Raw genomic sequence first — 24,517 nt, forward strand, 5'->3', positions numbered from 1 at the left:
CACATCAGTCCTGGGAACTGACACTGGAACGAGAAGTAGAAATTCTCACGGAGATTTTCTGTGTTCTTCTCAGGCCAAGCAAAGAGGATGGAGCCCCAGGTGTGAATCTGGAGAGCCCCAGCTCTATTTTCCACGGATGTTCTCCCACCCTTACATAGGGCTTTTTCCTGCTATTCTGTGGTTTAAAGTCTTGTCCTGCCCCTGAGGGGCTGAATGTGTATTTATTGTAAGTATTACTGGGAAGGGGTAAAACCTATTTTTTTTTCTGGTGCCGGGAATCAAACTCACGACCTTGTGCTTGCCAGGCAGGCGCTGTGCCGCTGAGCTAAATCCCCAGCCCCTAAAACCTAAGATTCTTGTTAGTACTGTATGTGAGTGGGGGAAAGGCCCCAAGTGGAGCTCTGCCAGACTATGGGACAGAAGAGAGAGAAGGATCATTAGCGTCTTGAACACTGAAAGCAGGAGATGGAATCCTACGCAGAATCCACTGACTGAACAGGAACCCAAGGACAATGAAGAATTTAAAGACTTGTAATTTCTCTAAAAAGTTATGCCATAACTAAATGGAAAGTGAGTTGCTGCTTTTAAATTTTTGAATAAATCTTGACCAAGAGGTAAAGATTTTTCTCTCACTAGATTTCTGTGCAGCGGGGAAGGAAAATAAGTCTCATCCCCTTTCCCAGATTGACAGGGAGACGGTTTGGAGCACGCACTGTCTGGGGTGGAGCTCGGTTCCGACCAGAACGGATAAGCAAGGGTGGCAAGTTAAAGACACAAAACTGCTAACATGAACCTCTTGGTCCGAGTCAGGACATGAAACCAGTGCAAGGGGAACGCAGAGGAGAGGTAGTGGCTAGACCCTCTCATGAGGTTCTTTGTGGTCTTCCGTTCTTGGGAATAGGAGTGGAAAGTTGCAGTGAAAGATGGGTCAGGTAATGTGGGGCAGCGGCACTGACTCGGAATTTTGCAGAAGATGTGATGCTGCAGCCCTCCCTTGCTACAAAAGAAAGTACTCCACAATTCTGCATTTCACCAGTAAGGGCTTTCTCTTTCTAAAGAGTAACTTCCTTCCTTAATAAAAAAGACCTAATGTGTTTTGGATTAAATTTACTTCTGGAGCATCAGAATCTGAATCAAAAGCTGAAAGTCAGAAGGACTCACAGTTGATCTGGGGATAACTGCTGTCCAATTCATTTTGGAATTCTGTGTCAATTCCTCAGTTTTTTTGTGCTTTATATTTTGAACCTGAAATCTGAGAAGTGATAAAAAGTGTCCATCTTGTTCCAGAGAGACATTCTATGTCTAAAAAGAGGCTAGGTCTATACTCAGAAGTAGATCTCTTTGGGAAGAGCTCAATATGACTTACTGAAATGTAAATTTTTGTTTGTTTTTTTTAGGTGCCGGGAGTCGAACTCAGGGCCTTGCATTTGCCAGGCAGGTGCTGTGCCGCTGTGCTACATCCCCAGCACAAACTTCTAAGTTTTTTATTTATGAAACAAAATTAGGATCCCAGTGATTTCCTTCTCAAGAGTACAGTACCGAAAGGAGGATGAAAAGTAATTTTGCAGCAGAGGAGGTTATTAAGTACTACAGTTGATAGGTCAAGGTCAACATTGATAGTGGTTAATCACGTTGATAATAACAGAGACGATGCCATGAAAGTGGAACTTTACCTCTGTAGTCTTCTCAATAACCCAGAAATCTAATCACAACAAAATTTGATAAATTCCAGTAGAAAGCTGTCCTACGAGATACTTGACCAGCATCCCTCAAAACTCTTGAAGTCACCAAAAAACAAGCAGAATGTAAAAAATAGTCACAGCTCAGAGAAGCTGAAGGAAATTGATGACTAACTATAATGTGGCATCTCACATGAAATCCTGAATCATAAAAATGATGTGAGATAAAATCTAAATAAATCTAAGGCAAGGAATGTAGTTAATAATAGCATACTAATGCCGCCTCACTCATTGTAACATATGTGATGTACTGATTGAGATTTCAAGAAGGGAAAGTGAGTGCAGGGTGAGGGGAACTCTGTACTATCTTCCCGACTTTTCTGTAAGTCTAAAACTGTTCTATGCCAGGTGTGGTGGCGCACACCTGTAATCCCAGCACTCAGGAGGCTGAGGCAGAAGGGTTGTTGCAAATTCAAGACCAGCCTGGGCTACAAAGTGAGCTCAAGACCAGCCTGAACTGCATAGGGAGACCCTGTCTCAAAAAGACCAAAAGAACAACAACAACAACAGCAACAAAACTGTTCTAAAAATAAAGTCCATTTAAAAATTTCAAAAGAAAAATGATAAGTAGCAAAGTCTTGAAAGGTTCAGAGTTACCTTTCTTTGAAACTCCAGTTAACGCTACTTACGTTCTTCTTCTCTACTGGAAAACTTTCCCCAGTAACTCTTGTACATAGGTGAATACTGATTTTCTACAGGACACTGGCTTTAAATATTTTAAACACAGTAAAGAGGGAAAACACAGTTTAACTTGTGGTCCAGCGCACACAATGGCACATATTTATACAACTGAAACAAACATCCTAGCATAATACTTTGTAATGCATGCTGATATTTTCTTTTCTGTTCTTTTCTATTGTATTTGTTCTCATCCATTCTACTCTATTTCATTCTCCTCTTTCATGAAAACTCTTCCAACTGTAACCTACCATATAGATTTTTTCTGTACTTGGGATCAAACCCAGGATCTTGCACATGCAAGGCAAGTGCCCTGCCACTGAAGTGCAGCTCCATTCCTACCGCATAAATTTCTTAACCCACCAGTTGCACTTTGCCATTGGAAAAACGCTTACATTCAGCTTAACTCAGTGCTGGCTTCTTCATTTCTGTGTTACCCAATACGGCAGCCACTAGGCACATGTGGAAACTTAAATTTCTAGTGGTCAGTGAGAGAAAGCAAATGCCTACCACGTTTGACAGCATGGACACGGAACATCTCTGTCATTCTAGAAAATTCTACTGAACAGTGAAGTAGAAAATCTCCGTCTCTTGCTGGGACTAGTGAAATAGCCCAGCAAACTGTCTCTTTTTCAGCTTAAAATCATTCTTTTCCAAACTAACATATTCATTTATCTGCTTGAAACTTTCAGTGGGTCTCTGTTTCCTAGGAAATGAGACATTTGTTGAAGGCCCTGCAGTTTGATTTCTCCACTGTCCAGCTTCCCCCAACCCTCCTGCTAATGCCATGGATGCTAAAGCTTCCACGTTTTAGGTTACACTCTTTTCTTTCCTAGAAAGTCTCTTTTGTTCCTTCCCAGCTAGATACAATCCTATTTTTCAGATAGCTCTTCTAAACACTTTTCTATGAAACATTCTCCGTGGTGCTCTCTCCCTACCGAAAAAAATTTATTGCTTTTTATATGTTATCCATTGCAGCAGCATTTCAGCGCTTACAGTGTAGTGAAATTAGGCATGCATAATACTGCGAATGTATGGCATTCATTTCTTTATCCCCAGCATGTAGCTGGGTATTTAGCTGGCTGGTTGGCTGACTGACCAAACTGTATGTTTTCTGGCAGCAACCACACTTGGAGTTATTTAATATTTCCCCGGCACCACGTGGGGGCCATATAAGGTGCTTATGAAGTCACATTCTCTGCTCTCAGGAAATGAGTCCACGTACATTGTGTTCTACAAATTCAGTACCATCTGCCTTTTTGAAGATGGATGAGAACTAGCGTTCATTTTTTTTTTTTGAAGTCCAACAAATACTTTTCTAGTTTTCCATAATGTAAGATGTTCATGGGTCCTGTAGGAAATAAGAAACACTTGCGAAGTAGATTTAAATCCCACTAAAATGGCTTTTGCAAGTGCTTATAGAGGGGAGTAATAATTTAAGATTTATAGGTAGAAAAGTGGCTCCAATGGAAAAAGATTTCAGACGGGGACATCTGGAGATCTGAACGGTATTATAGTAATATTGTCTTTTTGTTTTCTTTCCTCTCTCTTTTCTCTCACCCTCTTCACTTCTACTTATTTATTTTAGTCTGTATCCTTGGGTAAGTTCCAAAATCTTTCATGTCACGGTGTCTCCATGTAAAGTGAAGATAATTGATAATTGCCTCCAAGCTGTCTCAGTCATGTAGTATGGAATGTAGGGAAGGGTTTTTGGCCCTTTAGGAGTAATACAGTCATGGCAATAGCAGTATCTGTTTTCGTTACTTGTAGATTGCTATAGCCTTAAACTTTTTTGTGTGTGTTTCTTTTCCTGTACCAGGAATCGAACTCACGACATTGCGCTTGCCAGGCAGGCGCTGTGCCGCTGAACTAAATCCCCAGCCCTTAAACTATTTAGAAGATTTTGCTAAATTATAGACTCAAAGAATCTTTGTGTACATCCTATAACAATATCTTTGATAATGGAGTGGTTTGTATATTTTGGATGAAAAACCTTAGGTCTTATTTGTGCTTGCTAATTGAACTCCCTAGTAAAATCAATCAATCAATCACTCATGCGACCATTACTGAAAACCACTAAAGAGAAATTTTCAAATGTGTCTTGAACAACGCCGCTAATACTGCCATGTGGGGTGAACTGCATATCGTTACCTGGTAGCTCTTGTCACAGAGGCTTAATTACAAGCTGCTTCTTCATGTGAACATAATTTGACTCACAGAGGACAGATGCATAATTTCTTGTTACATCAAAGATATGAAAAAGATGGTATCATTAATGGCAGGGTCTCATACTGTGTCTGTATAAAATCAGGTATAGCAGTAATTTACTGGCTTTCCACATCCAGATATCGTGCTGTAATTTCTCTGTGGGCGATGCCAGTGTCATCTGCACTGTACACACAGTTCCACGCCTGCTAATACCTTCCTGGGAATTTCCTTTCTGTCTTACAACGCTCGCCAGCCTTCTTTTGCTAACCAGCTCCTCATGTTGACAGCAGAGTGAATATCACAAGTGAAACTCAAAGTTTAAGTCTTTAGAGTGAGCTAAAAACCAGCCAAAAAATTTGTGATGAGCCCAAGCCAAGGAAGAAAATTAAACAACCATAGAGCAACTTTCTTTACACATTCAGGATGCGTTGGATAATGCCAGAGACTCCCCAGAGAGGAAGAAACAAACACGTGTAAGTCAAAGCATGCACTGCTTTTAGGCAACTAAAGTTACTCTAATTAAATTTCACAACCTTGTACCTAGAAGTGAATTAGGGAAGTAATGCACTGAATGAAGACGCTCTCACTGACAGTGCAGTCAAGTTGTTGCTGATAGAGTGTTTATGGGCATCTGAGCCAACCTTTTTGCCCACAGTTTTCACTAATACCAATGAAAGCAGAAAAACAGAAACATGTTTTTCCAGTCCGAGCGTTAGCTGATGCCATGGTGCACTGCGGTGTGTGCAGAACAACCTTATTTCGGAGCAGTGTTTGCTTGTTGGCATAATCTGACAGACCTGCAACTTCGCTGAAGAAACCGTATGTAATATAACGACCACTGTGAATTCCTATCGTTCTGTTTTGAAACCCTGTATCCTTTTTATTGTTTTTGCTTTGTTTTGTTTTTGTCTATGTTGTTGTTATTTTGTTATTTTTTTGTTTATTCTCTTTAAAATAAAAAAAGAAAATATGGAATTCCATTTTAATGAAAATGTTTATAATAGCATATATTAAACTCAGAGTAGTTCAATCTCCATGTTGTGTGGCTGCCAAAAAGGAGATATTTATTTTGAAACTAGAAAGAGTGGCAAGTCCACTAATGTGGAGATGCTATAAATAGGATGAGAAATGTGTAACAGGGTGGAGGGTGGTGTCTCATTTTCTGTTGTACTTACCAGCATGGAAAAGGGGCAGATATTCGTGCTTATTTCTGGCAGTACTGGAATGGACAGTGGGCTGCTGGGCCAAGGTTTAGCTACTATGCCCCTCTTGGGATGAGATTCTTTATTAACGTTTATTTTTAAAAGCCTGTTGTTCTATAAAGAACAAAGTCTATAGCTTCTGAATGGCGTTTCCCTTCTGAGACATTATTGCTGCGGACAACCAAATTGTTTTTAGAAATAAAAAGTGAACAAAACTGCAACACTAACAGTAGCTTGGAAGTCATTAGAAGTTATTTTTTTATTTTTATTTTTATTTTTTTTATTTTTATTTTTATTTTTTTTGGTTTTTCTCCGGTACCAGGAACCGAACTCAGGACCTTGCGCTTGCCAGGCAGGCGCTTTGCCGCTGAGCTAAATCCCCAGCCCCAGAAGTTATTTTTTAAAATCATTGACTGTATATCTGCGTTCACAGTAGCATCATCGATAGTATTCAAAAGGCAAAGAAATTCAAATATTCATCATCAAAACAACTGATCAATAAAAGGTGATACACACATATAATGGAATATTATTCAGCCTTAAAAGGAAGAAATTTCTGACATTCAGCTACAACACGAATTAATCTTGTTGTTGAAGCAAAGTAAGCTACTCACAAAAGGCAAATAGTGTGTGATTTCACTTCTTTGAGTTATCTAGAGTAGCTGACCTCATGGGAATAGAAATTACAGTGATTAGCAGTTCTGCAAGATGATGAAGTTCTGGATATTGATCATCCAACAATGTGAATATACTTCATGCTACTGAACTGTACCCTTAAAAATGGCTGGGATGGTATATTTTGTTTTATGGTTTTTTAAAGCCACAATTTAAAACTTTCAATGAATAACCCTAACACTAACCATTAGGACTGATGTTTGAAAATAAACTTAAAATAGTCTGAGCAATACTTTTTGAAAAGCCACTGAGAGTCTCAAGTTGGAATGACACATAGTCTAGCTAAATTGCAGGGGTCTGCTATCAACAGCTGAGTAAACAAATAATCCTAACAGCTTTCAGAATAATAATTTGCAGGTTGCACTTGAAGTTCCTTCTTGGCTTTTAGGATACAGGAGGAAAACTCAACACTAAAATTCCAAAGAACCTTCTGAGAGAAGAGCTGACATGCTGTGGTCCATTTCTGGCACCAGTGAACCCCGGTAACTTCATCCCACAGTATTTGTGGGAACTATAATCTTGTGTTCTGCTCCCTGCTTTTGAAAAAAGGTTCATAAGCCTCTAATATGTAGAGTACTTAAATGAGACTAAGAGAGGAAAAGCAGCTAAATGTTTGGCTGAAACTTTTCTGCTGCTGGCGTCCACCTCTTTTTCTGGCAAGTGTTCCGTGTTTATGGGGACAGTTTCGCCCTCTTCTCCTTCTCCTCCGGTCCCTCTCAGCCATCAAACTCAGTGTGGTAAAAGGGCCACAGGTTTATGGTTTATTTCTAAGACTGTTCGTGTTAATAGTTAGAAGCCTGACCATGAGAAATCAAACTTTTATCTCATCCTGCCATCCTTACCAGTCGTGATTATACTTGATGATTCTTCAAAAACTGAACACTTTCATCCAAGGAGCAGTTGGAGGGTGAAAGCGCACTGCAGTAGCATTGATTTGCCAGGAGTATACCTGCCCAGCACTTACTGCCACACCACTGCCAAAGGGAATCTTGCGGGGTCAGCAAAGGCCATTCCTGTAGCTTTTTCTAACACTAATTGTACGTTTTCTTTGCACCTTTGGGGGGTACTACTGAAGAAACAGTACTCATAAAAATTTTACCAGTGTACTTATAAAAGTGTGCTTTTATAAGTGTGCTTATAAAACTCTTTTGGTTTTGCTTCCTGTTCTCTTTCTCTTCCCTGGGTTCTGCTTTTGGCTTAGTCGTTATTTTTTATTTTGCTGTCTAGAAGACTTCTGGTGAGGAGCTCAGTGCTTTTCTTATTTGGGTGACCGGCAACACCAAGCTTTCCGAGATGTGTTGGTGACAGCAGTGATATAGCCAGCTGGCCTTTCACCACCATAAGTGACCTGCCTCGTATCTCAGATCTGCCTGCTGTTAGGAAGATGAAGGTAGAAGGTGACTGAGCCCTGCCGTGGAGAGAGGTGTGACATTTATGGTGCCATCTCAGTTAACCCCTTCATTAGAGGGACAGTTCCCTGCAGGATGGGTGACACTGCTTTGTTCCAGGTTTGATGGCTGCAGGGATGGGGTATGAGATGTTGATGAGAGCGGAAAGATAAGAGTTTATATAATTTTTTTTTCTGGTACCGGGAATCGAACTCACGACCTTGTGCTTGCCAGGCAGGCACTGTGCCGCTGAGCTAAATCCCCAGCCTCGAATTTACATAATTAAACCAAGATGTATGGATTTTAGACAGTGATCATCCTAACTAGCCATCATGAATCTTACACTTAGAAGTAGCTTACTGCAATACTCTACTAAAAGCAAACAAAAGTTCTGCTGACAGTTTGGCCAGAGGGGCTTCTCTTTCGTCTAGGGATGACATGTAGCGTGGACGTATTACCTGGCTTCATCCCTCATCTGCTCCGCAGGGCCGGTTATCTACGTGCTGCTAGTGCAGAGCGGAGGCCTCCAGAGCCCGAGCTTGGTTTTCTTTTAAATAGGAAACAATTGTTCATTTCCTCAGACCTATGCTGACTCTCAGGTAAATGCAGAGAAAGCTAATGGTAACTGAGCATATGAAAATATATATATATATATTTCAACAGATTTTGTAAGCTGCTTTTGCTATAGGACTAAATTGTAATTTCTCTCTGAAGAGATGCACGCTTGGTGGTAAGAATAATACCAAAAGAATGTCTCCCAGGATTTGGGTCAAGATGTTGGAGGTTGGACGGTGGTCCCCAAAAACATGTGTCTGTGTCCTGAAACTGGTCAATGTAACTTTATTTGGAAGAACGGGTGTTAGATATCATCAAGGACTTCTATAGGAGCATCTCGAATGATCTAGATCAGCACTAAATAGCACAGGGACACTGCCATAGAAAGCAGACACAGAGGAGAAGGCTGTGTGAAGACAGGCAGAGGCCGCAGCTGCGTGGCCAGCCCCAGGAATGCCTGAAGCCACCAGAAGCAGGAAGAGGCAAGGAGAGACTCTCCCTGAGCCTCCGGAGGCAGCAGCCCCGCCGGCACCTTCACTTTACACTTCTGCCTCCAGGACTGTCAGAAAGCACGTTTACTCTGTTTGAGCCACCAGATCTGTGGCGGGTTGTCCCAAAGGCCCTGGGAAACAAACGCGGAGCTCCGTGAAAGCACTACAGCCTTGTAACACAGAACTCCACTCAGAGAACAGAGCACAGGATGGCGTGGTGGGCCACGGGTGAATGCCTAACGTATATTGTCCCCATTTTAAAGAGGAAGAAGGTGAGGCTCAAGGTGCCCCGGTGACCCTGTGGGGGCTGGGAGGTGATCCTGCTGGAGACAGCGCTGGGGTGGTTACACACTCGGGCTCCAGGTCCCGTCTGGAGTTGAACCCCACCTCTGTCCCAGCTAACTATGCGACTCTGGATAAGTTATAACCACTTTTACCCTCAGTTTCCGCAACTGGAAAGCAGCGGTGCTACCCGAACTTCACTCTTACACATGCTGAGAAGATTAAAAAGCGTAAAGCACTGAGAATGCATATGAAGAACCAAGTGAATGTTAGCTATTACGATCACTACCATGTTACATTAATATCCTCCTGCCAAATTGTGAGAAAGGACATAACAGAATGGGGTCATCTTTAAGGTAGAACACAGGACCTTTCTCAGGTATCTGTTTTAGAAAGATTCTGCTGCAGAATGTTCAGTTCTGATGTGGCTGCCATAAAGGAGACAAAAAGCTTTAGCTACCTGGAAAACTCTTCTTTGCTGGGTGAGAACTCTACCGAGCAGTTCAAAAGTGTCACCTCAATTCAAAGATGCAGAAACTGAGGCTCAATAAATTTTGTACCTTGTTTATTTTCAGAAGCCAAGTTGGAAAGCTGGGTGTGGTGATGCACGCCTATGACCTCAACACTTAGGAGGCTGAGGCAGGAGGATCACTAGGAGTTCAAAGTCAGGCTGCACTATAGTGAGATTCTATCTCAAAAAGAAAAACAAAAAAACAAAAAACAAACAAAAAAAGAAGCCAAGTTGGAAACAACATTGGGATTAGGTCTACGGTGCTCTTACTCTGAAATGTTCTTTCTATAACACCGCATTGCCTCCTAGAACCAAATTTACAAATGCCAAGCGATCAAGAATTCCTTTTTGAATTAGTAAAATTAAGCTGCATTACCAGTAACTTTAAAGTAAAATTGGAGTTCCCCAGAATATTTTGAAATGAAGAAGCTGTTTCCAGCCCTTTCAGAACCATGAATCTCTTGAAGTAGTGCGGTAATAAAGGAAAGATTAGGAAACAGCCATTGGCAAGATAAACCTATTCCTTTTTGTCCCCAGCTGCCACCCGTTCTTGTTCTGTCTGGTAGCTCTCTGCTCCTATAGATGTAAGAGTGGGCAGACAATAGCAGCAGTCTAGGTTACTATTTATTCTTCTTTCTTTTTTTCTTAATAACGAGGACAAAGAAGAAAAAGTGAATGTCCTGCTGTGAACACGGATCAGTCTCACTTTCATTATTAAACATTTTTGAAAGACAGTGTTTTCTATGCAGTGTACTTTTCTTACTTTGCCCCACTTAGTAAATTAAATGCTTATTAAGACTTGTTCCTCTCTTGTACCGAGACCTTTCAGGATAAGATGCCGTCCATTTAAATAAAAGATGCAGATGCTGAAACAGAAGCAGTCTTGACCAAAAGGCCCATGAATAAGGCAGCAGCTGGCACTGTGCAATTCTGACCCTGGCACTTGTACCGAGACTGGCTTCTTCCAGGCCGAGGCATTCCTAACCTGGAGGCTGAGGACTTGCATGGGGACAGGGTGGCAATTTATGAAAATTTTGCTTAAGTGAAAGTTTTTCTGCACACATTTTAAAGAAGCTTGTACTATCTGCGAGCTGAGAACTGCTGTTGTGAGCGTCCTACCTCAGGCCTTCTCTCAACCCTGGTATCTGCAGTATTTTGCATTCTCAGATGCTAACGACTAAAGCAAATTACCATATTTTGTTCATTTATATCATCTCCAATACCAATATAATATCCAGTATATTACAAATACTTATTGATTGCTTAATAAGACAGAATTAGGAGCTTCGCCTTGTTAATGATGTCATCTTGCAGTCAAAAGGTCAGATTTCTAAAAAACAAGGCTCTGGGACAAAATCAGAGCAATTACCTCCCCGAGAGCGTCCAGGTCTGGTCCTCTGCTCCACTTTTCAGAATGACCTTGTACGGGTTAAGCCCTCTTTCCTGGGTCACTATTGCTTCATCTGTGAGATAAGAATTTGAATTAAATAAACCTCAATGTGGCTCCAAACATTAAAACAATTCTGTTCCATGTAAAATGTCATTAAACCATCTGGATGAATAGTCACTCACAAAAGTCATTTGTAGAGCAGGTCACAGTGTGGGGGCTCACCACTGGCTAGAGATTTCTGTACTGTGAGCGTTCAAGGTGCTGCGGGGGCCAGGGCTGAGGGGACATGGAGGTAAGACAAGGAGACAGGAGCTGCGAACGCCACCTCATCTGCCAGAGAAGCCCATTTTTAATCGGCTTTATTTTGGGGGGTTGATTTAGTGCACAGAAAATATTTCTTGATTTTATTTTGATTTTTTTAAACAAAGGAAAATAGTTTCATTTGGATCACGGTTCTGGATGCTGGAAGGGCCAAGATCAGGGACCACCACCTGGTAAGTACCTACTGCTGCTTTGCCTCATGGTGGAAAAACAGAAGAGAGAGTAGCTATGTGTAAGCATGAGAGAAAATGCCAGGCTCAGCTTATAATGCCTGCTATCTATCTATCTATCTATCTATCTATCTATCTCTATCATCTAATCTATCTGTGTATATATCTATTTTCTATCTCTACATAGATATCTATATAGTGATAAGTAATAATTCCATTCCTTTTGGGGAATTGACTATCTATCTGTCCATCTGTCTATCTATCTATCTTCTACCTATTCATCTTGATCAGTTTTGATCTTCTCACCCCCATCCTTCACTTCTCCCATTGTCTAGATCCCCCTTCCCCATCTCCAAAAAAATCTATTTCCTACCATCTCCCCTTTATTTTACTCTGTAACTATTTTTGTTTCAGATTTCTCATATAAGAGAAACCATATGATATTTGACCTCTGTGTCTGATTTATTTCACTTAATATTATGTTCTCAAGAACCATCCCTTTTCCTACAAGTGACTCAATTTATCTTTCTTTATGGCTGAGTAATAATCCATTGAGTATCTATACCACATTTTCTTTACCCATTCATCTGTTGAAGGGCATCTAGGCTATTCCCATAACTTAGCTATTGAGAATTACAGTGGTATTTTGGTTCCGTAACTTAGTTTGCCCATGATTTTGGAAAAGATGGCCATGTTTGTATCTGTGCGGGAAAGATGGCTGCACTCATCTGCCACCTGATGTAAAGTTTGCAAATAAAAATAAAATTTTGCCAAACTCTTTTGTTTGTGACCAAATTGTTCACAAACAGAAGCATTCACAAACCCAGGTGCCATACGCTGCTATACACATGGGTGTGCATGCATCCCTGCACTATGATGTTATCTTTAACTCTTTGGGGATGACACCCAACAGAGGTATAGCCGAGTCAAATGGAATTTCTATTTTTAGTTTTTTCATAGTGGTTGTACTAGTTTACATTTCCACCAACTGCATAGAGGGTTCCTTTCCCTTCACATCCTTGCCGGCATTTGGGGCTTTGTGTCTTTAATGGTAGCCATGCTGGCTGGAATAAGATGGGATCTCAGCATTCCTTTGATTTTAACTAGTCTCTGTTGGTATCATGGGAAAAAGAAAGGAGAAAGAGATTAGGTAAATGGGTTTTGTCCTGACCAAAGTGGCCTTGGCCTTTTGGTCCATTTGAAAGAAGGTGTGGAAAGCACGGAGGCCCAAGTTTGCAGATGACTGCAAGTCGTAGACTCGGGTATCGAGACAGCGGACTCCAGTGCTCAAGAACGTCTGAGGGCAAAATTTGGAGGGAAAGAAAAGGTCCTGCACGTTTGTTCAAGAGGTTAACTACCCGAGGCTAATATGAGGGAAACTGTTCGAAGCAGTTCAAGTAAGGTTTTCTTGACTTCGGCTCAAGAAACTTCAAGTCAAAAACGGTGTATAGCAGTTCAAGCGATTTTTGACTTGAAGTTCGTTATGAGCCAGCAGCGTTGTGATATGGTTGACAAATAAATAAGTGATTCAGTGTTTCCATAGATTTTTAGATTTGTAGTGCTGCAGCTGAGAGAAGGGGGCTATGCACTTGTCCTTTATTAGCATCTTCTTTTAGCTGCTGGAAATGGGCATTCCAGGCAGCCAGCAGAGCACATCTCTAGGAAAACATGTGTCACACAAGCTTCAATTATTTAAATATGCCCCCTCCATTTTTTTCTTTTCTTTTTTTTTTTTTGCAGGTTTGGGGATTGATCCTGAGCCTTAGCCTCAAGTTACGTCTCCTCCTCTTTTTTATTTTGAGACGAGTCTCTCACGGTTCTCAGGCGGGACTTGAACTTGTGGTCCTCCTGCTTCAGCCTTTAAGTGTTGGGACCACAGGCATTTGCCATGTACCCAGCTTGTTCTAAATATCCTCGCAGTGATGTTTCAGGCTGTCACAGAGAAAGGTTAGAACCCGTTTACTGTTTTCAAAGGCAAATCTCAGACAACAATGTAAACAGTAAACGCTATTGAAAGGGGAATGGGGCTGGGGCCACGCAGTGGCCAAGTGCTTGCCTAGCACATAAGGCCCCGGGTCCTGCCCCCAACGCAGTAAAAAATAAATGAACAAATGAATGAATAAAGAAATGAAAAGTAGAGGGGAATGGGTTACTTGTTTCTTGATCCTGAGAACTTCATTAGAAAGATGGTACCGAGACCGGACCACACTTCCTGCGGGTTGCCAAGAAATAGGAGGAAGGTTTTAAGGAGAGATTACTAAAATGTTACCGTCTCGAAGATCCTATCTCTGTTGTAGAATTAAATATACCATGAGAGAATAATTTGCTTTGCTAGAAACTTCTTTTCGTAGTGAAGGAATGTGGATTTTGAAATTGGTAAACTAAACCTCGCTATTGCACGATATTCAGGGTGCTGTTTTACCTCTTTGTACATCAAAGTACACCGTCAGTAAGATGAAATTTCTGCACTGTTGTAAAGACCAAGCCGCACGACACATCTCAGTGAAGGCTCAAATACAGTAACTTTTCTTTCAGTTATTTCTTACTTTTCCTATTTCTACATGTCTTTTATTCCCTCTTATCTAAGAGATCCCTTTTGGGTAACTCTGTTGACTTTCAAGAGCCAGCTGTGTGAGTGGACATGCGTGATTTTCCTGGGTCTGGGAGGAAGAGCACAGCTGGGGGAAGGAGCAGTCACAGTGGCACAGTGTCATGTTTCACGTCTGCATCGTGTTTGCTTCCTCCTACATGAAGAAACCTATGAGACAAATTTGTACTAAATCATAACCTGATTTTCCTGCCCATCAAAACCAGAACAGGGCCAACTTGACTTATTTTTCCTTTGTTTGTAATTTTATGCAATAAAACACGTTAAAATTTTAAGTCCCAAGGTCTTTGTGGAGTAGATATGGCATCTGCAGCCTAGAGGCATGAGAAAGGTTGGCAACTAGACTATCGGAGTCCACGGTGTCTTCTTTCTATGCTTAATTTTCCAATCAATAAAGAGACCCTAAGTTCGTAAAATTATTCTTCAGTGGGTGAGTTCATAAAGGAGAAGCACTTTACCATTCTCAGGAGATTAAGCACAAGGGATTGTGTTCTCACAAGCATCCTGCCAAATATTAAGTGAGAATCTCCCCCCTCCAATGTACTGAATTAAGTGAAAGAGTAAATGTCCCACTACCCTGCCTCCTTACCCAGTAACAATGCTTTGGTAAATAGTTCACATTAAATTTCATTAAGCTTTTCACTCTGTTCCTTAATCATGTTTTGCTTTTATTTCTAAAAAGCAAATCTGTATCCCACAACATTAACTATTCTCTTTCCCCAGAGCGCATATATATTAGAATTGATTTTAATACTCTATAAAGTAGAAACAAATTAGAAGCTATATCTAATCAAAATCAATAATTGTGAGAGTGGAGATGATCAGGTTGCAGCTCTTTATCTCTTAAAAGGTTGCCTTTTTTATTACTACAGATAAGTAGATGAATAGGTTACATGACCAGTTTGTAAAATAACTTATTTAAAGCATTATAAGAGAAACCAAGGTATGTTACATGTACTAGTCACACACCTCATGGAAATAGAGTAGGCACTTTCCACAGCATCTAATAGAGTGAATAGTGGTGATACTATATTTACTTATTAAACAGAGAGCGTGGGCCATATGTGTAAGAGGTTGTTGAAATTTTTATTGCATAGTATCATTATATTAGTAATTAAATGACTGTATATTTAGTATCATTTACATATATACATATATGCACAATACGATATATAAATTTTAATTTTCAAGTAACAAAATTAATTTATTTTATAATTTTGAAATAAGGAATCAATTTTAATCAGTTCTTAGAGTTTATTGTTGGCAATACTAGGTAAGAAGAACTATTATTTATTCACTTCTGAATTGTGTGTTCATTACCTTTGTAGGCAGTATAACTTAAAAACCTTTTAAAAGAGCAAAAATGTAAAATTTTTAGAAACTGCTCTCTTGCTATATCGTAATCAAACTGTCGTGATAGTTGCAGTGACAAAAACTGATTTTCATCTACTAATTAGCAGAAGTAGAGGACATACAGATAGCTGCTACGTCAGAAGAGTCTGTTGACAACTTTAAGAGAAATGTTATTGCTATGTAAATAGCTCGGTTTTTAAGAAAAAGGAGAATTGCTTTGTTTATTAATAGTGTTGACCACTGTTAAAACTATACTTGATGTTGTAAAAGTAAAATATTCCCCCTGAAATATCATAATAAAATGTTAAAAAAATAGACATTCATAATTTTATCATCTTATAAATAAATATGACTTGGTATGGTGGTGCACTCCTATCATTCCAGTCCTCTAGGAGGCTGAGGCAGGAGGATTATAAGTTTGAGCCCAGCCTGGGCAATTTGACAGTTTGGCCAGATTCCATCTCAGCATAAAAAAGGGCTGGGGATGTAGCTCAGTGAAAAAGCCCTAGGTTCAATCTCCAGTACCACGGAATAAATATATACAACAAAAACAAAAGGTATTGTTCACATTTTGAAGAGTTTTCCTATGCATTTTTCCTTTAAACTTGGTTGTAATTATGGCATATATTTAATTTGTATTCTGTTTGTTTCAACTAATTTTAAAGAAATAATTTTTCTATTTTGTTATATAGCTTTTATACTAACATTGTTGTTATTATTATTTTGTAAAACTGAGGATAAAACTCAGGGACTTCCCACCACGGTGCTATATTCACAGCCCTTTTTAGTTTTTATTTTGAGATAGTGTCCTAAGTTACACAGACTGGCTTCAAACTTGCGATCCTCCTGCCTCAGCCTTCAGAGTAGCTGACTTTATAGTTGTGTACCACCACACTGTTAAGTTGTTACATTCAAAAATCCCTCTCTAATGATTTCATCTGGCTAAATTTTAAGTTCACTCTGTATTTATTCTGTTCATGCCACAAATATTTACTGTGCTACTAATATGAGCCTAGAACTTGTGAGGCACATGCTACTCCTAAGCATTCTATGGGAGGACAGCAGAGGATATATAGATGGTATATGAAAAAAAAATCCAAAAATCTTTGTTTGTTACTCCTACCCCTGTTAGTGTCAAGACTTGAGTCATTTATCCGGCTGTTGTTTATCAGACAAGGCAGGAAAGAAAATGTGCTTGTGTATATATATATATATATATATATATATATATATATGGATATTGTGCCAGATATGTCTATTAAACTTAAAAAGCTTAAAATTCTCTTTTCAAACAGATACATAGCATTTACATTCTCATGATAATAACAGAAAATTTTGGACAAAAGGAGGGTTCTGCTACCGACTGGAATAGCTTCCACGTATCGCAGGCCGGGGTGTGGGTCCGGGAACATACCAGATGTTACCAGGCTTTCTGTCAGGCGCTATGGCTACCAAGTCACAGGGCCCAGGGCCATCAGCGGCTCCAGTCTGAGTAATTTAAGTAAATTTTTTTTAGTAGCATGCTAAGTTCCCCACAAGATCCCTTTGGCCCGGGAAGAGCCCGAGGGTATTAGCACTGATAGAAGCAGAGGAAAGCATTAAAGTTACTGGGGTTTCATAAGGCGGTCACGGGTCAGCTCTTCTTATTTAGAGGGGAATAGACAGTTCTGTATGAGGAGGGACTGTGATAGTTTTGACTAAAAGCTTGGAACAGAAAAGATTAGATTTTTCAAAAGAAGCAAAAAAGGTAATTTCATACTTTGGGGTTGGGTAAGACTTAACTTCAATTAGGATTTGTTTTTCCTTTTCTTTCTCCTTCTACATCAGTGGACATTCACTGGCACTTACTGGGCATGACATTCCGGAAGGCACGCGGCATATGATCCGGATCGTGAGCACGGACTGGTACCGCCTGTCCACGGGGGTGGGTGGAGTTAGGTGTGAGTGCAACAGAGGTCTCCTGACAGGTGGCTCTGGACATGCCATTTCCTTTTCCTGGTTGTTTTAATTTTTTTGTTCAATATGCTACTATTTCCAAAGTTTCTTTTTAATCTATTTGCAGATCTTCAACTGAACGTAACTTTAGCTCAGAATTACTAACTGATCTTTGATCTTATAATGGAGTTGAGGAGAAAGGATGCAGGACGTCAGTAGCAATTGTCGCCTGGGAAGCTACTATTCTATGGTGACAGCAACAGTGGATATTTATTGAGCAATTCACACTCTAGAAATTTACTAAGCACTTTGTAGCTATTACCTTATACAGCTCGCTTTATGACACTAGAGTGGAAGCACTATTTCTATATCTAATTTACAAATGAAGAAATTGAGGCACTGGAGAATCTAAATATTGATTTCATAGTAAATGAGGTATACATGCTCTTAACCACCCCGCCAGGCTTTCTTTCTATGCAAATATAATTCTAGCATAATCTGTCAAATCATCCCACTGTTTGACTACCCATCTATCCCTCCACCTCCATCCATCCATCCATCCATCCACCCATCCGCCAACCAGACGGACATTCAGTGAAGTCTTTAGCAAGGGTGGAGCAGGGTAGAAGCTTCTGGAAGATAGTTATGAGCACTTTCCTCAAGCCACTTTTTACAGAGTAAGAGGGCCAATGAAGTAAACACCCTCACATAGCGTAGTTGGTGCTATGACAGGGAGGTGTTGGGTAGTCCGGGGTGCAGGAGGAGGCCAATAGGTGGAAAATGCCAGGATTAGGATAGCAGGTGGGAAAGTTCTCATTCTCATCTCTGTGTTCTTCAGCTGTTTTGATCCCAAAGCCGTATTACCTAAGCTCTCTGAAGAAAGGTCTTGGAAACATGGTCTTCCTTTGTCTTGTTCCCTTACTGCCTGGTACATAGTAACTGCTGAATTAATATGTGGTGAATAAATGAATGAGAATTCTAATGCTCCATTATAACAGGACATTTTTTACTTACTTGTATTTTTATTCTGAGTGTTCTTTTAACACTCTCTCTCAGGCTTGAAATAAATGCTCTTTTTTTTTCTACTTACAAAATTTAGTTCCTGCTCCTTTTAAGCCTTTATCAAAAAGCTCTATTCCGGGAACAGCCACACCCTTTATACTTTAGTGGAACAAGGCCTCTTTGGATACCTTTTAAACTAGGTTACCTGAGTGGAAATTCTGGGACCATCTGGTGACATAAAGACTCACTGGTAGTTTTTTCTTCCCCTTTTCCCTCTAGTTGATCTGTGGGATTTGATGCTCTACTTATTCTCTGTAATTTGAAAAGAGGTGTCCTCCTTTGACCTTTCAAGATGACCCTTCAGGTTTTCTTCCCTTATGTGTCTGTACTCTCACTTTTCAAGAGCTTTTAACTATACGGAAGCAGATCTTAATTATTTATGCACAATATCTTGGAAGGCTGCAAGAATTCATAGCAAAACTAGAGAAAAAGGCCGAGGGGAAACTCAACGCCCAGGCTGATGATTTACTTGACTGAGTGGGAATTTTTGTTATCACAGGACACTGTTTTATTTGGGCTGTAATTCTTCCGTGCAGGTGTTGGGCTATTTCTTCCTTGTGCCTGCTTAGCAGGTGCTGCGGATGATATATTTTCCTTCAGGAACTGATGGAATACCTAGGTAGCGAAACAATGCTGGTGGCTGAAACTAATGGGAAGGAGAAGCCCAGTTCTCAAGGGAGAGAAAGAAGTTAATTTGGAGCTGGCAGTCCTTGTGGCCTATTGAAGCATGAGGTTGGGGCATGATCTGTCAAGGTCGTGGAGGTCCAGGGCACGTGAGTGGAACACATCCAGGATGACTCTGCATCTCTTCAACAAGGTGCAGGGAACCAATCAGAAAAGGGCTATTTTCAATTTTTCACTTAAATCTGGCATAAAACCAAGCAAGTCTTTTAAAGGACAGTTTAAATCTGGCACCAGGCCAAGTGAGTTTTGACAGGACAACGACCCCAGTGCCTTATCTGCATGAGAAAGAGGCCAATCCAGGAATTTACAAGACCCCTTCCCTTATCCTCCTGGGCTGTGAGTCTATACACTGGCCTGCTGTTACTATGCAGAGCGTGCTTGTTTTCTGCCTTCCATAAATTCACACCGTGCTATCTTTCCTGTGTGTCTTATCTGGTTCTGCGTTCCCTGGGATTCTGGAAAGAATTTGCCCAGTACCCGCTATCTGGTAACACTATCTCAGTACCAGAACAGTGGCAGGACAGGTTTGTGTGTGATCTGCGTATATAACTGTATATAATTAGGGAATCTTACTTCCTAGCCTGGTATCACCACTTAAAAGTGTATCTCACTGTGCTCTCTTTTATTTTTTTTAGAGCTGTTACCTCCTTTTCTTAAAGTATGCATTCACTTATTGTTGATGTTTGACATCCCTGCTATAATTTAAGTTTCTCGAAGCAGGAATTTTTGTCTGTTATGTTTATTATTTATTATTTAAAAGTGTCCTGGTGTAGTATAGACGTACAATAAATATCAGTCGAATAAATGGAATCTCAATCTTGATGAAAACAAAACACAGAAATAACAATGACAACTTTCCTGTATGTATCTAACTCATAGACAAATGGCTAGATATTAAAAATTATTCTATAGAAACCTTGTAATTGCACAAAATATGACAATACAACCTCTACAAAAGTGGTGACAGAACTTATTATAGCACCATGGTTTGCTCTTCAAAACATGGATGGAGAATGATAAGCCTGTCTGGTGAGAATGAAAAATGCTTGAGGTTTCCTAAAGCAGGTGGTTTGTTTTGTTCAGTGTACCCATAACTATTCCAGCAACGTATGCACACGCTCATGGCCCCCATGTGATTCTGCTTCTAATGCTCCATTATAACAGGACTTTTTTTACATTACTACCTAATTTTACATTAATTAATGTAATTAGTGTAATTAATTTTACCTTACTACCTCACTAATTTTACATTACTAGCTCAGGACAAGGCACTGTCCCCAAATTCCATGCTTAGTACAGTCTCAGGAAGCTGGTGAGATAACAGATGCCTAGAGAAATGAAGTAGTTCTTTAGGAACTTCTCCTGCATTTGAGGTCATACCCATAGCAGATTTTTTCCAGCAGGGATAGGGCAGTGCTGTGAGTTCTGCAGTGGCGGTTCCTCTGGCTCCTCCAAGCCTCTAGCTTTCGGGGCCAATCTAGTTTAATGAGACCAGCCGATGCCAGCAGGGACAAGAATACTTTTTACTGAGATTCTGGCGCCACCCCCTCTCACTCAGTATGGGCCATCACAAACTCAACATTTGGCCTGAAGAGCAGAAAAAAACAGATTTTTCTACAAGCAGAAGGAGCAATTATCATAACAGGTTCTGGGGCAGTACAATGAATGGATAAATCCAAAATGGTGTGACATTGCATGCACATTCTGTATAGGCCTATCTTAATGACATCTGATTTATTTTTTTAAATAGAAGGAAGCTTGGGCAGGTATGCAAATATGTAGCTCATATGCAAATCATATAGCTGTGTAATACCTGTGCCATTTTTAATTATTTCACATATTTCAATGTGTCCCCTTGGGAAAAAAAGCCTCACAGAAGCTGTTGGTCTAGTGCTACATGGAGGACTAAGCACGTGAAGTTTTACAATCATGTATTCTTTTTTGCCTTGGATAATTTCTTAAAGCTGCTTTGTTGAGATATAATTAACATAGAATATGATTCACCTACCTTAAAATGTATGATTTAATAGTTTTTAGTAGTATGACGTTCATAATTACACACTCATAATTATAGTCAGTTTTAGACCATTTGCATTGCCCCCAAAGACACCCTATGTACCCTTTAGCAGTTACCCCCTATTTCTCTCCAACCCTCCCTTCCGCTCCAGCCTCTGGCAGAATTAGTCTACCTTGTGTCTCTATAGATATGCTAAGTGTGGATTCATTCAATGGACAGTAGGATTGTTTTCACTGTTTGGCCTATAATGAGCAACGTTGCTATGAGCATTTGTGTGTCAGTTCTTCCATGTATGTGAGTTTCAGTTCTCTTCAGTATGTGCCTAGGAACGGAATGGCTGAGTTATTTGGTAACTCTGTGCAACTTTTTGAGAAACTACTGAACTGCCCTCTCCAGCACTGTCATCATTTTACACGCCTACCAGCAATGCAGGACAGTTCCAAATTCTCCGTACCGTTTTTGCGTGCATGCGTGCTGAGGATCAACCTCAGGGCTTGCATGTGCTAGGCGTGCATTCTATCACCAAGTTCTATGTAAATCCTGATTTCTCCACATCTTCTCCAACACTTGTTATGTCTTGTTGTTGTTGTTATAACTATAAGTGTAACCATAACAACCATATATCTTCTTTGGAAAAAGGTCATATCAAATTCTTTGTCCAATTTAAAATGGTTTTCTTTTTGTTTTTTTTATTGTTAAACTCTTCATCTTTGGCCACAAGAGTGGTGGGTGGGCCAGTGGCTGACAGAAGAAAGCCCCAGATTTCTCAGTTGGTCTTGCCTGCAGCAAAACTTGCGCAATGGAAAGCTGAAGAGGATGAGAAATGTGGATGGCCTGCTTCTTCTTGGAATCTGCTGTGGCTGCAGACTGGGGACTAGGTTGGGAGAGGATACCGTGTTCCCTGCTGTATTTACTCAGAATGAAGCACCACTCAACCGGGTGGGTCACTGTCACACACGATGCAGGAGGGTGGGAAATGTATCGTGGCTCAAATGCCACCAGCTCTTGCTGTTCTTACTGAAATGCTAAATGTCTCGAATAAATATTTCCTCACTTGCTATATTACTTCAGGATAATGTCCAGAAATAAGTTTTACCATTTACTGTTTTTTTTGTAAATAGTAGGTTTGCAAAGATTTCTACACCACTGTTTTCTAGAACTTGAGCCTCATTTAGGTACTATTTAATAAAGATTCTGCTTCTTGTGCAGATGTGTTAAAACAGTTTATGCTGACAGTAGGGTAAAATGGCTACAGAAGTATAAAGGGTGGTTTTTATAAAAATGTTTGCAAATTTATAAACAGCAGATTAAGAAAACAGTGAAAGCTGAGGACTGATTGACTTTCAACTTCACATGCAGTAAAATTCTAAACTAGCCAGGCATTTGGCTTGACATTCTGTATTAATTTATTGTTATTAAGTAGTTGTGTAGAATAAGACTGACAGCGCATTTCATACCCAAGTAAGCTGGTGGCCTAGCGGTAGTCTAGGTACAAAGGTCATGAGTATCAAAAGCATTAGTATCAAAAGACAACGACCCACCATTAAAATGATGGCTTTTTAAGAAGCACAGTAATAATTCAGAGGTGGAAGCCAAGTTATTAAAACGTCAACAGTTTTATGCATAAATTTTAAAAGTTCATTTTAAAAAATTACCACATACGTCTTAATTTTGGTTTAATTCAAAATAGCTACTGTACCATGAAGTCTTTTAGAAAAACAACCTTGTCAACTTCCTTGATGCATTTATCAGGACTTTGAGGACTACGATTTTACAGTTAACAGCTCCTCAAATTCTTTATTTGATCGTGAGCTGGGCTCATCTGTGCGTGCACTGACAACTAGTTGATTGCCAATTTAACTGAAACAAATCTGGAATCTCACTCAAGTCTCACTGCAATCTATTTACCCTAATCCCCTACCCCATCTGTAAGCAAAGTTCATCATACTCCTTAGTTGCTGAAGTTTGGTTATAAAGGATCACTTAGGCATTTTTGAGGAAATACATCCTGCTTAATAATCATGAAAGTGTTAAAATCCATTTTGGGTTGAAAATTCTTCACCTTTTTGGTAGCTGACTTGTGTATGTCATTGCCTAAAGCAATTTATTGGCAAAAAAAGTATTGCATAATGGCATGAAACTAGACAAAGATGAATATTTAAGAAAACCCAAAGATAAAAAAAACTCAAAGATATTTTCTTGAATAGTTCTTACTGAACAGCATGGATAAAAAATGGAAATAATTAATAATTTTCTTTTGGCTGGGAAAGTTTCGATATCAAAGTTTGCTTTCTACTGAGGGCAACATCTTCGTTTTCAACATAGTAAAAAGCAAATGGAAAAACCCATTTCATTTAAAAAATTGTCATGCAGTTAAATAATAAACTGATACCTTGCATCAAAGCTTAGCATTAAGCCCCTCCTTCTGTAAAGACAAGAACTGTGCCCTGCGCGAGCTGCTTCCCAGCTGAAGGAGGAAGAGGGAAGAAGCTTACCTCCAGGTTGCGGGCACTTCCCCGCGGCTGCGGCGAGCGCGGATGCTCTGGCTCCTCCCCAGCGGTCCTGAGCTGCTCTCTCCCGGGGCACCCAGAGACTCCCAGACTTAGGTGCTCAGCCCCGCCTTCTGCATTATTGCTAAAACTCCAATTCTGCCAGACTGAGTCCAGTGATTAATTATTGACAAAAGGAAAACACTCTTACGCAAACTTGTGTCCAACCGCAGGGCTCCCGGCGACTCCCTGCTTCCAGAAGAGCCGCCGGCTGCACCGCTCCCCTCCCCCGCTCTCCGGTCCCAACTTCCCAGGCGCTGCCCCCGTCCTGGGGCCCGCGCTGGGCTGCGGGGCTGCAGCGCAGGACCTCTACATCTTACAGTGTGGTTATCTGCGGCTGTGCTCACTTCCTCGGGGACCCGCCTCGGACGAGGGGAGCCCGGGATCCGACAGCAGCCGAGGCGGAGGCTGAGGCGCCGCCGTCAGCTCCCGCCGCTGCAGTGAAACCGCGAGCCGAGCGGGGAAGGGGAGGAGGGGACGGGAGCCCCGGCTCCCCCAGAGGGGCGCGTCCTCTGGCGGCGGCGTGTGCGCGTGTGGAGGGGGTGCGGGGGCGGAGGCGGACGGGCAGGAGGTGCCGAGGTGGGAGATCGAGCTTCAGCCCCAGCCGGCGGGGGCGGGCTCGGTCCGCAGCCCGCAGACTTGCAAGGCGGGCGCCGGAGCGCGGGCCGCGGGCCGAGCTCGGCAGGGCTTGGGCCAGGG

At 40.9% G+C, this 24,517-nt stretch overlaps 1 protein-coding gene across 1 annotated transcript in view; it reads right to left on the reverse strand.

The window, feature by feature from the left end:
• Sptssb (serine palmitoyltransferase, small subunit B) overlaps positions 1-24,517 on the reverse strand; it is a gene marked incomplete in the record, with an annotated part of 34,653 nt that overhangs the window by 9,086 nt on the left and 1,050 nt on the right. The window contains 1 exon segment of the mRNA XM_005393134.2: positions 23,765-24,517.

The sequence above is a fragment of the Chinchilla lanigera genome, unplaced genomic scaffold (assembly GCF_000276665.1).
Source record: "Chinchilla lanigera isolate Chin_1 unplaced genomic scaffold, ChiLan1.0 scaffold00047, whole genome shotgun sequence".
Classification (NCBI taxonomy): Eukaryota; Metazoa; Chordata; class Mammalia; order Rodentia; family Chinchillidae; genus Chinchilla; species Chinchilla lanigera.